The 14,317-nt window shown below is 37.0% G+C and overlaps 1 protein-coding gene across 1 annotated transcript in view; it reads left to right on the forward strand.

Moving 5' to 3' along the window:
* Nucleotides 1-2,275: 2,275 nt before the first annotated feature.
* LOC112052135 (pre-piRNA 3'-exonuclease trimmer) overlaps nt 2,276-14,317 on the forward strand; it is a 494,504-nt gene continuing 482,462 nt past the window's right edge. The window contains exon 1 of the mRNA XM_052881443.1: nt 2,276-2,333. The gene's annotated coding sequence lies outside the window, so the exon portion shown is untranslated. The remainder of the gene's footprint in view (nt 2,334-14,317) is intronic.

Consider the following 14,317-nt stretch of genomic DNA (forward strand, 5'->3'; position numbering starts at 1 on the left):
TACTCTTTATTGCTTTCTATGCGGAATTGGATAGCTTTTTGGCATTCCGATACATTTTTCCAGTAGTAACTAATGAAGGCCGAAGCCAACTAAATCCACGTCGTAAACTACGAGTAACAATCAACGTTGTTGAATGGAAACATATCTATTAGACACGAAGCATAATGTCGTGTTCTTAATTTGGCTAAGGTTAGCGATTTAGGTATCGCGTGGTGTGAACAGCGTTGTGGTAAAAAGGTGGGAGAACAATTAAACGCCTAGTCTGGGAGACAGCCGCATGATTTATTCGTTAGCACAGAACGTGAACAATAAATATTTGTTCAACAACACTTTTAGCTTACGTAGGTATGGCACTCATATTTCAAATGGAAAAGCTCTTGTCTTTTCTATTTGAAACATGAGTATCATACCTAGGGAGCTTTTATAGGTTTTAGAGGGCTCTGTAGTAAAGAAACAGTACAATTCGCAGGATTTTTAAGTACTTTATTTATGTGAGGAGCTTTCAAAAATTTTTAACGGAATATTAACAAAATAATTGACATGATTTACTTATACGTAGAACTGTTTGTACAAACAACTAAACTTATTTAATACAATATCTGTATATGTAGTAACAAATATCTGTATAATTTTATGAGCTTTTTTAGGAGGCTTTTACCTGAGGGGTTTTCAGTAAAAAAATATAGTTTTTAATTATTAAATACCGTTATTAGGTAATACTAATTAGATGGAAGGAAAATCTTAAAATTGTAATTTTAATTATTCAACTGTTATTAAAAAGCGTTTTTATTTTTATTTTATTTGTATGTGATAAATAGAATCGTTAGTGCTTATTTATACGGGCTTTCATTATTAAGAAAATAAACATTTTCATAAATTATTTTTTTGACATCAGCAATGATTAAAGATATGTATATTATATATAGTCGTATAAGACCTGATATGGATAATATTAAATTTTAAATGAGAAATAATAAGAAATATATTTAACTTTAACAAAAATAAACCAGATTGCAACGCGTCAATCAGCTGAGTTGGTAGAAAGCGGCGACGCCATTTTTATTTTGTATTTGCGATATGTAAAAAAATGGTTGAGGTTTTCAGTGTCATATGAAAGATAAATTCGTTTATAAATTGCTAAGCTTAATAAAATCTAAGCAAAAATTGAGTAATTTGTATTTTCTTGATCGGTTGTGTTTTTAATTTTTTTTTGATTCTGATTCTGAAATTTTGCTGTGGTCTCTTGTCGTAAGTTTAGTTCGTTGTTGTATTTTGTAGAATTTGGTCAATTTGGCACGCCGATGTCTACATAATGATAACTGGTTCACTGGTTCTCTAGGTAAATTGATTTTGACTACCGACTGACCGTGATATTGGAAATACATGCAAGGGTACTCATAATGTAAGGTCACGAATTACGGTTGGTATGTAGGGTATAGTCCTCATTGGTTTACAAGCTACACGGGGCTTTGGAATACGAGGTCTTGGGTATCGAGCTAGGCTTTCAAATAATGAGTTAGTCTTTCTTCCAAGAATTTCCCAGTAGCAGCTTGTTGCAGTGGCAGATTTACGAATTTGTCTATAGGGTAATAAAATATAGGCTATAAGTAGGTACATAGTACCTTCAATGTAAAGTATATTTTACAGAGTGTTCAGTGATTGTTCAATGTTTTTTTAACACATTGCTTAAAGCTATGCATTGGCAGATCCATCACAGTCTTGGGGATCTTTTTATAGAAGAGTTCACCCAAACCTACAAAAGATTTTTTTACTCTTTGGAGACGATATGCAGAAATAACTAACTTATGCCCGTGTCTAGTAAGACGTGGGTTTAAATCTCCTTTTCGTTTGTACAAATTAATATTTTGTGTTACATAGACTATACTGTTATATGTATATTGACAGGCTACTGTTAGTATACTTGTATACTCTATGCAAATCCTGTCCGAATATCCGAATATATTTCGGAGAGTGCGCACAGGATATTTTTAATCAAGTCCCTTCATCCCCATTCTACCACAGAACAGCGAGACACCGTGCAAATTGGCATCCTTTTGTTGTCAATGTCCAGTCGCACAAAACGTTTCGCATCGACGTTCCTGATAAGAACAGCGAAGAAGTGGAATGCCCTTCCGGCTTCTGTGCTTCCTAACACTTATAATTCGTGCACCTTCAAGACAAGAGTGAATAGGCATTTTCTAGGCACGCTACAAACTAAACTTGTCAGCCTTCACCAAACAATCTCCATCGTGCCTCCTCCATCTACTCGACACTGGCGAGATAAACAGTGCCCAGTTGGCACAAATAAAAGCCATAAAGAAGAATTGAATTGAATAGGCATTTTCTAGGCACGCTCCAACCTAGACGTCATCATTGCTTTCCAGGCATGATTGTAGTCATGCCTAAGTCTATTTAGAAAAAATGAAAAAATAAAAAATTTTTCTTTATTTCTGTATAAGACGAAAATTTTTAGCCCAAATTTGCGACCCCCTAAAATCTGCCGATCTAGGCTCCAGCCTACTTAGCCTGCTGGTAAATCCGCCACTGGCCTGGTGTTGGTGTTATGCCTGGAAGAGTACGTTCGTTAGAAATATTTGGCTCCAAAGCTAATGGAGCATATTCTACTTATTTTTATTGGCTGTTTTGAACACTTTTACTGTATTTAGACAATACAGTAAAAGTGTTTAATTTGTAGACAAGGATATGAAACAAAAAATTATAAGTCAAAAGTCAAAGTCAAAACGCCAAACGCGCCTTAGTCCGAGAAGAGCCCACAACAAACTCAGCCAAGGTTTATTTTTTTTTATTTATCACCATTTTACAAACTAATTTAAAACTAAGCACACAGTCGTATAATTTACGAGCCGACGCCCGCGACTTCGTCCGCGTGAAACTCGATGTAAACTTTCAAGTACCCTACCCCTACCATACCTCTACCCTACCCCTAGCCTACGCCTAGCCTACCCATAGCCTACCCCTACCCCTACCCTACTCCTATCTACCCCTACACTACTTTTCTGGTTGATTTTTTACACCTTGTGTCCGAAAAACCCAAATATCTAACGGAACCCTATTTTTTTTCAAAATAAAATGTAGCCTATGTTACTTGTGGATAATGTAGCTTTCAAATGGTGAAAGAATTTTTAAAATCGGTCCAGTAGTTTTTGAGCCTATTCATTACAATCAAACAAACAAACATACATACAAACAAAGTTTTCCTCTTTATAATATTAGTATAGAAATACTCATTAACACTATAATAAGACTTTAATAAAAGCTTGCGTTTTATAAACACTTTGAACTTTTTGAGTGAAACAATAAAGGCCCATTTTGGGACATGTCCTTTGTCTATTTCTCTTCACGATTTATATGAAATAACAAGAGCTCTCTCAAATCCATTAGAAACTGAGAAACTCAAGTACATAATATGTAAATAGTGATAATTAGAGTAGAACACTCAGGATAACATAAAATTTTAAAAATGTAATAATTAAATTATGAATACTCGTGTTATGTTCAGGTATTAAAATATTTCATGCTCACCTACTTCAATATTATTTACGCTAGTTATAAAAAATTAGGGCATATCTATTCGCACGTTAATTTAGAAAACATGATGGAGCATTAAGATAATTTTGTAACAAAAAATATCATAGAAAATGTTCATAAATATGTCACGAATTAGCTTATTACACCTACTTTGACTTTTATGGTTAGTTTTTTGCAAGAAGTGAACTAAGAGTATAAATTTTGTAACATAAATTCAGCGCCTCGTTGGTCTAGTGACTATCAAATCGAGTCATGAGGTCCTAGGTTCGATACTTTTTTATTCTACTAGACTACAATCTCACCTGATGGTAAGTGATGATGCAATCTATGGTGGAAGCTGGCTAACTTGTTAGGAGTAGGATAAAATCCACACTAAGGTTGATTAACGATGCAAAAAAGAAAATATGGTAATAGATCATTATATGATAAAGAATGTAATTCCAATATTTTTTTATTAATTTTGAAGCGATAGCTATTAAGAGAATCAATGTGGCATATGGCTAGATTTGCCGACCATTTTTTAAACGGACCCTCAAACATCATAAGGTGTTGGGAAATATCGCTAACAAGTTAGTTCCAATTTGCATGTGCGAGGAAAAACATTCTTATAAATCCAGTCTCTGTTGATTATAATCCAGATTTAACTTGATCAACATTCCCCTTTCTCTTCAACCTAAGCAAAATGCCAGTGCTAGGAGTGGGCCAGTAATCCAAGGGGCGGGGATCGAACCAAAGCCTATTGAGGCAATATTAATTACTTATAGGCTTGCATTGTTTGATTACATAGTTTCGTCAATTCGTGATACATAAATAAATACTGTCTATTATGCTGAGGTCGCAATGACCAGCCTTTGACATTTCGAAATGTCAGTCTCAATGATAAGAATAATGTTTTGGTTGTCTGACTGTTGTTGTGAACGCGGCAATGCTCGTGAGAACTTACCGTGTACATAGCTTTCAATACTTTTTATGAGAATTACGATATTAAGACTCATAATGTCAGCCATTGATGATCGAGTAAGTTCACATGGTTGCAGCGCTAACGGCTTGACAACCGACAAAAGTGATCGTGTGTTGGTCGCGATCGGCATGATGTCATGCACATAGCGACCAACACACACATCGTGGCTGACATAATACAAAAACTTAATGACGTCCCATGCTTTATTAGATACCTATCACTTACCTACTTTCCCGAGAAAATCGTATTATTTCATTTCAGTAACATAGGGGTTAACTTTTATCACATATAGAGTAGGAATTATCATATTCATTATTACAATAAAGAGGTAAAGTTTGTGGTATTGTGGGGGTCAAACTCTGGATTTACAAAACCGATTTTGAAAATTCTTTTACCACTAGAAAGCCACATTATTTGTGAGTATCATAAGCTATTTCATAATTGGCCCTTTATTCTCGGCGGCGAACTACACGGTTATAACCGCGGGGCGTCGGCTAGTTGTAATAGATATGTTTAGAATACTTTTTTAAACGAAATAGGGAAATGTAAATGTTTCATAAAGTACATGAACTATATTCCACCCTTACATCTGACGGTTTCTACTCATCATCATACATCCCCATATATGGGGATTATAGCCCCATAAGCCCCATACCTCATGATCAACACACGATCAGTTTTATTGGATGTCAAGCCGTTAGCGCTGCAGACATGTGACTACTACATTGTCAGTGGCTGACATAAGACGAAGTCTTTGCCGAGCACTAGCCACTGTCATACCTACCACAAGACCAGACTTGAACCAGAATTGAAAAGAAACCGACTTGGGAAACGAAACTATGACCTCTTTGATGGTGTAGCGATACCCACAGAACATAGAAAACGCTAAAGCTTTTGGTGTTACCAAATACTTACATCATATAGAGGTTGTCGTTGTTGTGAATTGTTTGTTATGTGGCTAGTTCACAAACAATAAGTTACAAATATGTTGTTATAAGCAAAAAATCGTGCTGCTTATCTATTTAATTTAGCACACTGTGGGACACTTGCCGCCTGCGGCTTGTCCCGCTGTGCGAATATTACTTCGTGGTTTAAAAATGTTTGTTAGAAAATGTTGCTTTTGCTGGATTGTGATGATACTGATTAATATTATGTTTACTTGTGAACGTTTTACCTAAGAACTCAGCCATCATTCGCACGAGAGGTTTTTTAACGGTTGTCAAAAAAGCGTTCAAATACAACAAATGCATTCCCAAGTATTATGTTAACACGACAGTGTTTTTTGTTTCGAGCAGTGTAGCAGTTTCAATTTTGGGCGTTGGAAATAGACCTTCATCTAACATAATACGCTTTTTTAACGTCCATTAAAAAAAACTCTCGTGCGAATGAGGACTCTCGGCCTTAGATACAAATACCCACAGCTCTCGGCCGTTGATTAAGGCACAACGCTTTTATATTTTAGTTAAATTAAACTAATTTTATGCAAAGTTTAGCCGGAAACGTATACATTCCGTGTTCATTTTAATTACATTTTGTGCTCGTAATATGTGAAGGTGTTGAAAAGGATAGTAACTGTATAATCACTAGCTTCATAATTCACATACAAATAAGAATGTGATTTGGTGTGTTTGTTTGTTGTTGGTATTCCCCATTTTTGACTTATTATTCAAGTAAAACTTATTGCTTACGAAGGCGTCCATATACGATGACATTTAGCGTGTATAATGGATGCATGCGGCTCAAAACCGTGTTATAATATTATTATATCGTATTCCGTAATATTCGGAAGTCCTATATTCAGTAGGGGTTGCCCATCGGCTGAAAATGATGTTTCTTTGACGCTGAGAAAATACCTTTAAAACTCTGACTTGACCGTACAGTTCACAGACCAGAACATAATCTATAACCATGTAGACAAAGAGGTTATAATAAAATATTATATGTACTTAAATATTATAGACTCCAAAACAGCTGTTTGTTTACTTGTTCAAGTGTTACTTACAAACGCAAGAAGGGAAGATTAGGTTTAGCTTAAATCAGGGATTCCCTAATCTAAGCTTAGCTTTTGTAATAAAGGTAATAGTTTTATTAAGTAAATAAGGTACAAAAGTTATCATAAAAAACTAGTAAAAAGAATGAAATAAAATATAGTGGCAGGTCCAAGTCAATTACGTGTAGACATTAATTAAGAAAAAATGTATTCATATACATGTTATATAAATTACATAAATTAAATAAAATGAAACTACAAAGACGTATCAAAGATATGCCCATTAAAACATTTAAAGCGTCAAATAATTATAATATTAGAGATGCTCTAGAAATCTTTGAGATACATATTAGTTAGTTGGTAATGAAGGTACTTTCTAAATATTTTGAATGTAGTAGCCGCAAACGGTATTCGATTCATTGTGACGGGGCGGTATAGATAAGAGTTATTTCTCACACCTCTATGGCGTGGAAGAATGTACCGACATACAGCGTATTTGCATATCCACTTGTTCATGGAATATTAAATTGATGTAAACATTGTCCAGAACTTTCTTTATTTCACATGTATGGTATGATATTAATTGGATGTATGGTATATATCATCATCACCATGCCTTTTATAGGGACTTCCAAACATCACGATACTGAGCCGCCTGCATCCAGCGAATACCTGCAACTCGGTTGACGTCGTCAGTTTACCTGGTGGGGATCACTGCGCTTTCTGGTACGGGGCCGCCATTCCAGCACCTTGGGACCCCAATGGCCATCGGCTCTTCGAACTATGTGCCCCGTCCATTGCCACTTCAGCGACACGTTGAGCTAGGCCGGTGATTGGTTCTTCTGTGGATCTCCTCATTTCTGATTCGATCACGCAGAGATACTCCTAGCATAGCTCGTTCCATCGTTGTAGGTAATTCTCATCAGACGTAAATACAGCAAAGCTCTGAATGAGTGTAACAACTGTAATATCGAACCTACTACCTCTTGATGTTTAGTCCCGCGTCCTTACAGTGGAGCTATTTGCAAATAATGTATGTTTGAAATCCAAAATATGTAATTTTTTTTAATTATATTGTGAACGAACCAGTAAAACTTTCATTTATTAATGGTGTAATTATCATTCTATACGCAATTGGTTTACTTTTATAATATAAAATCTTAATACAAGAAAATACAATGCAGAGTACTTTCATTTCGATTACGAACGGACTTAGTACGAAACGTACAAAAATCGTTCTCAAACGTTTTCGAATCGACTGGCGATATATTGAAATACAAAAACGAAGTTTATGTATGTAACTATGTACCTACTTAATTTATTTAGTGTGGTATAATTTTTAGTTTTCTTATTCGACAAGTTAACTAATATTAATGAAGTATATTCATAACTTGTCAGAGGTAAAGTAATTATTAATATCCAATCCTAAGTTGTCAGATATGACCTAAGCGTAATTATATAATATTTTTATTCTTTACAAGTTAGCCCTTGACTATAATCTCACCTGATGGTAAGTGATGATGCAATCTAAGATAGAAGCGGACGGAAATTACTAGAAGGAAGATGAAAATCCACACCCCTTTCAGTTTCAGGCGTAAATAATTAATTGTAAATAACCGTAAAGCGTAGTGTTGATCGGTAGACTCTAATTTTCAAAGTCAGAGCTCAAAAAACAAAAAAGAGTAAATGAAAGAATAAATCGTGAATTATATAGTGAATTTGTAACGTAGGTATCTAATAATGATATACAACCTTGGATAACATTATCTTCGTAAGACACCGAGTAAGCGAATAACCTACAATAAGGTGACAATATTTCCTTTCTCTCCATTCATTTAAAACGGAAGCAGTGAAAATGTGTGAACGAATTTAAACTTTATATCCAGGTGTTTAAAGTATACTATGCAATGATACTCGATAATAATCGAAAATCGTACTTCGATTACGTACAAATCAGTTCATACTAGTGCATCGATACACATTTTAATGACTTTTCGTAGGCGTGGCGTGCTATGGCGTAACCACATTCAAATACGCGTCCGGTTTTACAGCATATAAAAACTTCTTCGTGATGTAACTGAAAATTAACTGATAACAAGAGAATTACATACTACGATAGTATTTAATCGGTGCTATCGGTTCATTAGTTCAATGCAATATCACCTCGCATATTCATTAAATTATCGGCTCCCAGTTTTTGTAGGCGTTGCAAGTGATACGCTTTTTTCTGCACAATTTGAATCCGGGTCAATGGAATTAGACTTACTTGAAACTTGCTTTGAAACGTTATTCGTGGTAAATTGGAGCACAAAAAATAGTTTGGCACGAATAGGGTAACTGGGTAAAAGTTACAGGCAGTACAGAGGCGAATGGCAATAGGCATAACTGGAGCATACATACAGAAAGCCAGAAAAAGAGCTGCTTATGTGATGAGTCGTCTCTATCCTATGATATGTGCTAAAAGCAAATTATCCCTTCGCTCTAAGGTCACTCTCTATAAGACCTGCATCCGTCCAATAATGACCTACGCTAGTGTAGTGTTTGCCCATCGCCCAAAGGCGACCCTAAAACCCCTTCAGGTCCTTCAGAACCGATTTATGCGTCAGGCCACGGGCGCTCCGTGGTTTGTGCGCAATAACGACCTACATAGAGACCTAGATCTCCCCACAATAGCCCAATATATGAAACAGCTCTCGAAAACTTATTTTGAGAGAGCCACCACCCACCCCAACCAACTAGTGGTTGAGGCTTGCAGCTACATCCCCGATATCAACGCTGATTGTAGATCTAGACGCCCAAAAAACGTCCTTTACGATCCTGACGATGACATAACGAACGACAATGCTTCCCAGGCAACACAAACACAAGCTACACAGCGTCTTCGCCGGCGAAGACGAGGTCCCCGATATCTGACGTCACCCAGACGTGGGCTTTTTAACTCACGATTTCGGGGGCGCCCGGACTGATACACTCAGGCCAAAACACCCTTCCCGAACGGCCCTCTAAGTCGAGGCCCGAGTCTCAGAGGAGACGCCCTTAGAGAGTCGTTTCGCCCACTACTTTCTTCTGCCTTCGGGCCCCATCAGGCGATGCTTCTGCGCTCGCCCAAACCCCCCGGTGACGCCGCTGAGGTCCCATAAGGAGCCTACGGCACTTAACCAATCAGAAAAACAAAAAAAGAACCATCTCAACAGATGCAGCACTTGTTATAACCGGTCTTGTCCCAATAGATAAACTAATAAGAGAACGCGCGCAATCTTTCTTCGACAAAGAACCGAGTTCACATGAAAAGACCCTGACGGAATGGGTAACAGAATGGTCCGCGGGCGGAAAATGAACGTGGACGAGGGAGCTAACTAATTAAAGACTTATGTCATCAAGGGAATCATGGTAAGGTGGACCGATGACACAGGCCGGTCACGGAGTGTTTAACACGTACGTCTTTGCAATAGCAAATCTTTCACTGTTTTAGCGTTCTAAATCACATTGGATCAGCATAGTGGATCTAAGCGCCATATTCCCTCTCATATAAGAACGTTGACCACGTAGTAGACTGAAAATAATGAGTTATAAACAAAGTACGTTAACTTAGTCCTGTCTAGATTTATGAAGTATAATAATGAAGCATCATCATCATTAACAGCCGATGCACATCCACTTCTGGGGATAGGCCTCTTTCATGGACTTCCCAACACCAAGGTCTCGACGCGCTTGATGTCCTCGGTCCATCAATAGAGGGTCGAAAAACACTGCGCTTTCCGTTGCGGGGTCTCCACTTCATCACCTTGGGACCTCAACGTCCATCGGCTTTTCGAACTACGTGGCCTGCCAATTGCCACAGCTTCGCGACTCGCTGAGCTGCTCATTTCATAATAACATAATTCGCTCCATCACTCGCTGACTGACTTTAGGCCTTCTTAGGAAGCCTATATGAGACGAATAACTTAGCATTCCATGGATTCACCGGTCGGGTGCCGGGTCTGGCCTGGTAGAGAGATAAACTCCGAACAGAATCCTGAACTTGTGACTACAGGATGTAGGGTTAAGGAATTCCTTGACGATCGATAAACCCTCCCCGTTCTCTGCTCGTGTTGTTCTCCCTGCCTAGCCAAATTTGGTAAGATCCTATTAGAGCAGATTTGGATACTGGTTCTAATGTAGAACTAGCTGCACTAGAGAAACCAAGGTATTTAAGCAAGTTATAAAGAGATTTTGCTGGTAATCTTCTCGCACCTACTTCTACGACGTACAGACTAGCTACATAGCCATTTTTAGTTAGTTCATTTGTTAGGTCATAATATTTATTCACTTTTATACTGTGGTCCTTTTCCGTTCGCTGTCAGGAATCGCTGTAACCGTGTCCCAGTTGAACTAAACTAGCAAAGTACTGAAGACTTTCAGCATGTAAGCGTACTTGTTACGCCCACTTCCTCCAACCGCCCGAGGCGCTCACTGGAACATAGAACACGCGATATCGCGTGTACACTATTCGAATATGCTTCATTAGATAATCTGTATGATAAAAGTTATGACACATGGTCTTCTCAATTTGTTGTAACAGTAATTATAATAAAAGTAAGGCGTAATTGTTGTATATATTAATTGTGTGCAGTCAATCGTAATAACAAGTATCGGACTATGTTTCTTAAACGCCCTGTTTTTTTAAAGTTATGTGTAGTGCTTGTATCGTTTGAATGTAAACACACACTTAGAGCGGGGCACACGATGCGTTGCGGCGCCGCATCACAAAGATTTCACGCTAACAGCGGGCACACGAGCGGTCGAAGCAGCACCATAGTAGCGTTTGACAGTCTGTTAATAAAGTAATGTGACGCATAGACAAGTCTCGATGGTTGCAAGTCCGTAGTACGAGATCCAGCATACAAAATATATACACTCATCTGTTATTTAATTGGGATAAGAAACAAATGATAGAAAATAATCACATTGACACATTGCACGTAGGTTGACTAATTAATTGCGGCCATTACTATAACTGTGAACAAATGAATAACAGATGAGGGTCTGATAAAATATAGTAGAGAGTATATACAAAACAAAAAATTATTCAAATCGCTTAAACTCAAGCTAAGTATATTATACACTTTGCAGTGCGAATTCTTACGAATGGAAGTAGTTCCGTTGTCTACATGTTTCCTGCCACTTACAATTTAATTTTATTCAGTTTCAAGGCAAGAATGAATAGACAATAATTCTAGCAAGCATGCCCTAAGACCTCATTGCTTTCCAACATGTAGTTATAATGTCCTAGTCAAGCGCAAGTCAAAATCGTCTTCTTGTTCTTCCTAGCGTGGTACCACTATGTGGGGTCCGTTTTCCTGCATAATCTACTACAAATAAAAAAAACGGGGGGATAAGCAGCATAAAAAAGGGCATGATAAGCCACGCGCAGTGTAGGATTCCGTAGATTAAATAGGCGCTTGAAACACTTTTATTGCAAAAATACTTATAATATGGGGAAGTTAATATTTTTTTAATTGAATATTTACCATTTTATAGACGTGATTAATATACATCATCATCATCATCATCATCATCATCATCATCATCATCATCATCATCATCATCATCATCATCATCATCATCATCATCATCATCATCATCATTAACAGCCGATGGACGTCCACTGCTGGACATAGGCCTCTTGCATAGACTTCCAAACGAAACGGTCTCGAGCCGCCAGCATCCAGCGGTTCCCTTCAACGCGCTTGATGTCCTCGGTCCACCTACTGGGGGGTCGACTAACACTGCTCTTTACGGTGCGGAGTCGCCATCACCTTGGGACCCCAACGGCCATCGGCTCTTCGAACTATGTGGCCTGCCCATTGCCACTTCAGCTTCGCGTTGAGCTATATCAGTGACTTTGGATTTGCGGATCTCCTCATTTCTGATTCGATCACGCAGAGAAACTCCAAGCATAGCTCGCTCCATCGCCCGCTGAGTGACTTTGAGCCTTTTTATCAGGACCACAGTTAGCGACCAGGTCTCGGATCCGTAAGTCATCACTGGCAACATGCACTGTTCGAAGAATTTCGTCTTCAGGCACTGAGGAATTTTGGACGAAAAGATGTCACGGAGTTTCCCGAACGTTGCCCTAGGTATACATACATTGTATGTCCTAGGTATATATACTCGTCAACAATTTTGAACGCTGAGTCCTCAACAATAACATACCCATGCTTAATTTTTGCTTTCTAGTTTGAACAGACTCTCGAGTTATTTTACTAACAACCTTGTATAATTAGTAGGTATGAAATTTACGACTTCAAACTACGTTTTTTAAGTTGGTCGACTAAGTATAACTCTTCAAATATCAATTTCTACCTTAGCTGTTATAGCTTTTCTTGTAATTTCCATAAATCTACTTCTGTAATACAAATTAAGTTAATGTTTGTGTTTACTCAGGTAAAAAGTAAAGGGGGGTCATTTCGGGGCTCAACGGATCTCTAGTTGATATAAAAACTAACTAATACCCTGAATGAAAACGTAAAAAACCAAGACATATTGCTATCAGAACTTTTTTGGTTTCAATTCACTTTCACACTTCTATTTTAACGGCGTTGTAAAAAGTGTAAAAGAAATATAAAGTTATTGTTGATACACTTTCTCATTCACCCGTTTAGCAAATAAGATAAAGTTTCTCTAGAAAAAAAAATTAAACGAAAAAATACCAACGTAACAGTTAATTCTTATGCACTTTAGATTGAGTAAAAGTGAATTTATTTTGTTAATTTCTTATTCATATTAGAAATTTATTGTAATTTTATGTAATTTCACATTTCAAAATATTTATGTAATATAGAATTTTCGAAATCATAATACCAAAACACAATATTAGATATTACACATACATAAAGTACATACATACTTATAGTACATATAGTAGCTCGTGTACTTTGTGATTGTATGGTAACCAACTAAATAACTAACCTGCTGGCTTATTCACTAATGTGGCCTTTAATAACAACCTTAAACATCAAATCAACTGAGAAATGTCATCTATCTACTGTATGATATCCACGAAGTGTTGTTAATAGGCACCGGATTCTTGATACTTATAATCAACTAACTGTTGAAATTTTTTTCTAAATTAACTGTTAGTAACAATAAGTATAGTTAATAATAAAATCAAAGTTACATAAAAAGGGCAAACAAAGACGCGTTAGAAAAAATACCATACCGTTATCCTCATACAGACTTTACTATTTATTGTCCATTTATAGTAATACTAGCTGTTACCATTGACTTTGTACGTTTGAAATAAAAACAAAACAAAAGTAGCCTAACTTCTCCTTTTTTTTATTTTTTTGCCATATTTTTTTATGACCAATGACCAATATTCCCATTCCCGTCCAACTAGTCGGGAAAAACTGTGCTAGGAGTGGGTACGACAATAGACCAACGGGGCGGGGATCGAACCACCACCTCGGTGATGAGTCCGACCGCTCTTAGCGTTATGCTATTGAGGCTATTTATACTCCTAATAACAACAGTAAATAAAAATCTTGTTGAAACCGGTCCAGTCGTTCCAAAGATCATACAAACAAACAGAGAAATTTAATAATTGATTTTATGAAATGAGTAAATTTTAAATTAATAAACTTTCTTCTTATTAGACATCCAATAGAGCTGTTAATTTAAAATTTCAAACAGACACTTTAATTTTATTTATTTGTAATAGATAAGACTCGTAATATACAATCTCAAGAATTGTGCCAATGCAATAAAATGTTCCAAAGGCTACCTTGGGAGATTGTTTTGTAGCTTTTATTTTTAAAGTCCTCTAGGGAACAAGC

This window comes from Bicyclus anynana, chromosome 5, assembly GCF_947172395.1.
Source record: "Bicyclus anynana chromosome 5, ilBicAnyn1.1, whole genome shotgun sequence".
NCBI classification, from domain to species: Eukaryota; Metazoa; Arthropoda; class Insecta; order Lepidoptera; family Nymphalidae; genus Bicyclus; species Bicyclus anynana.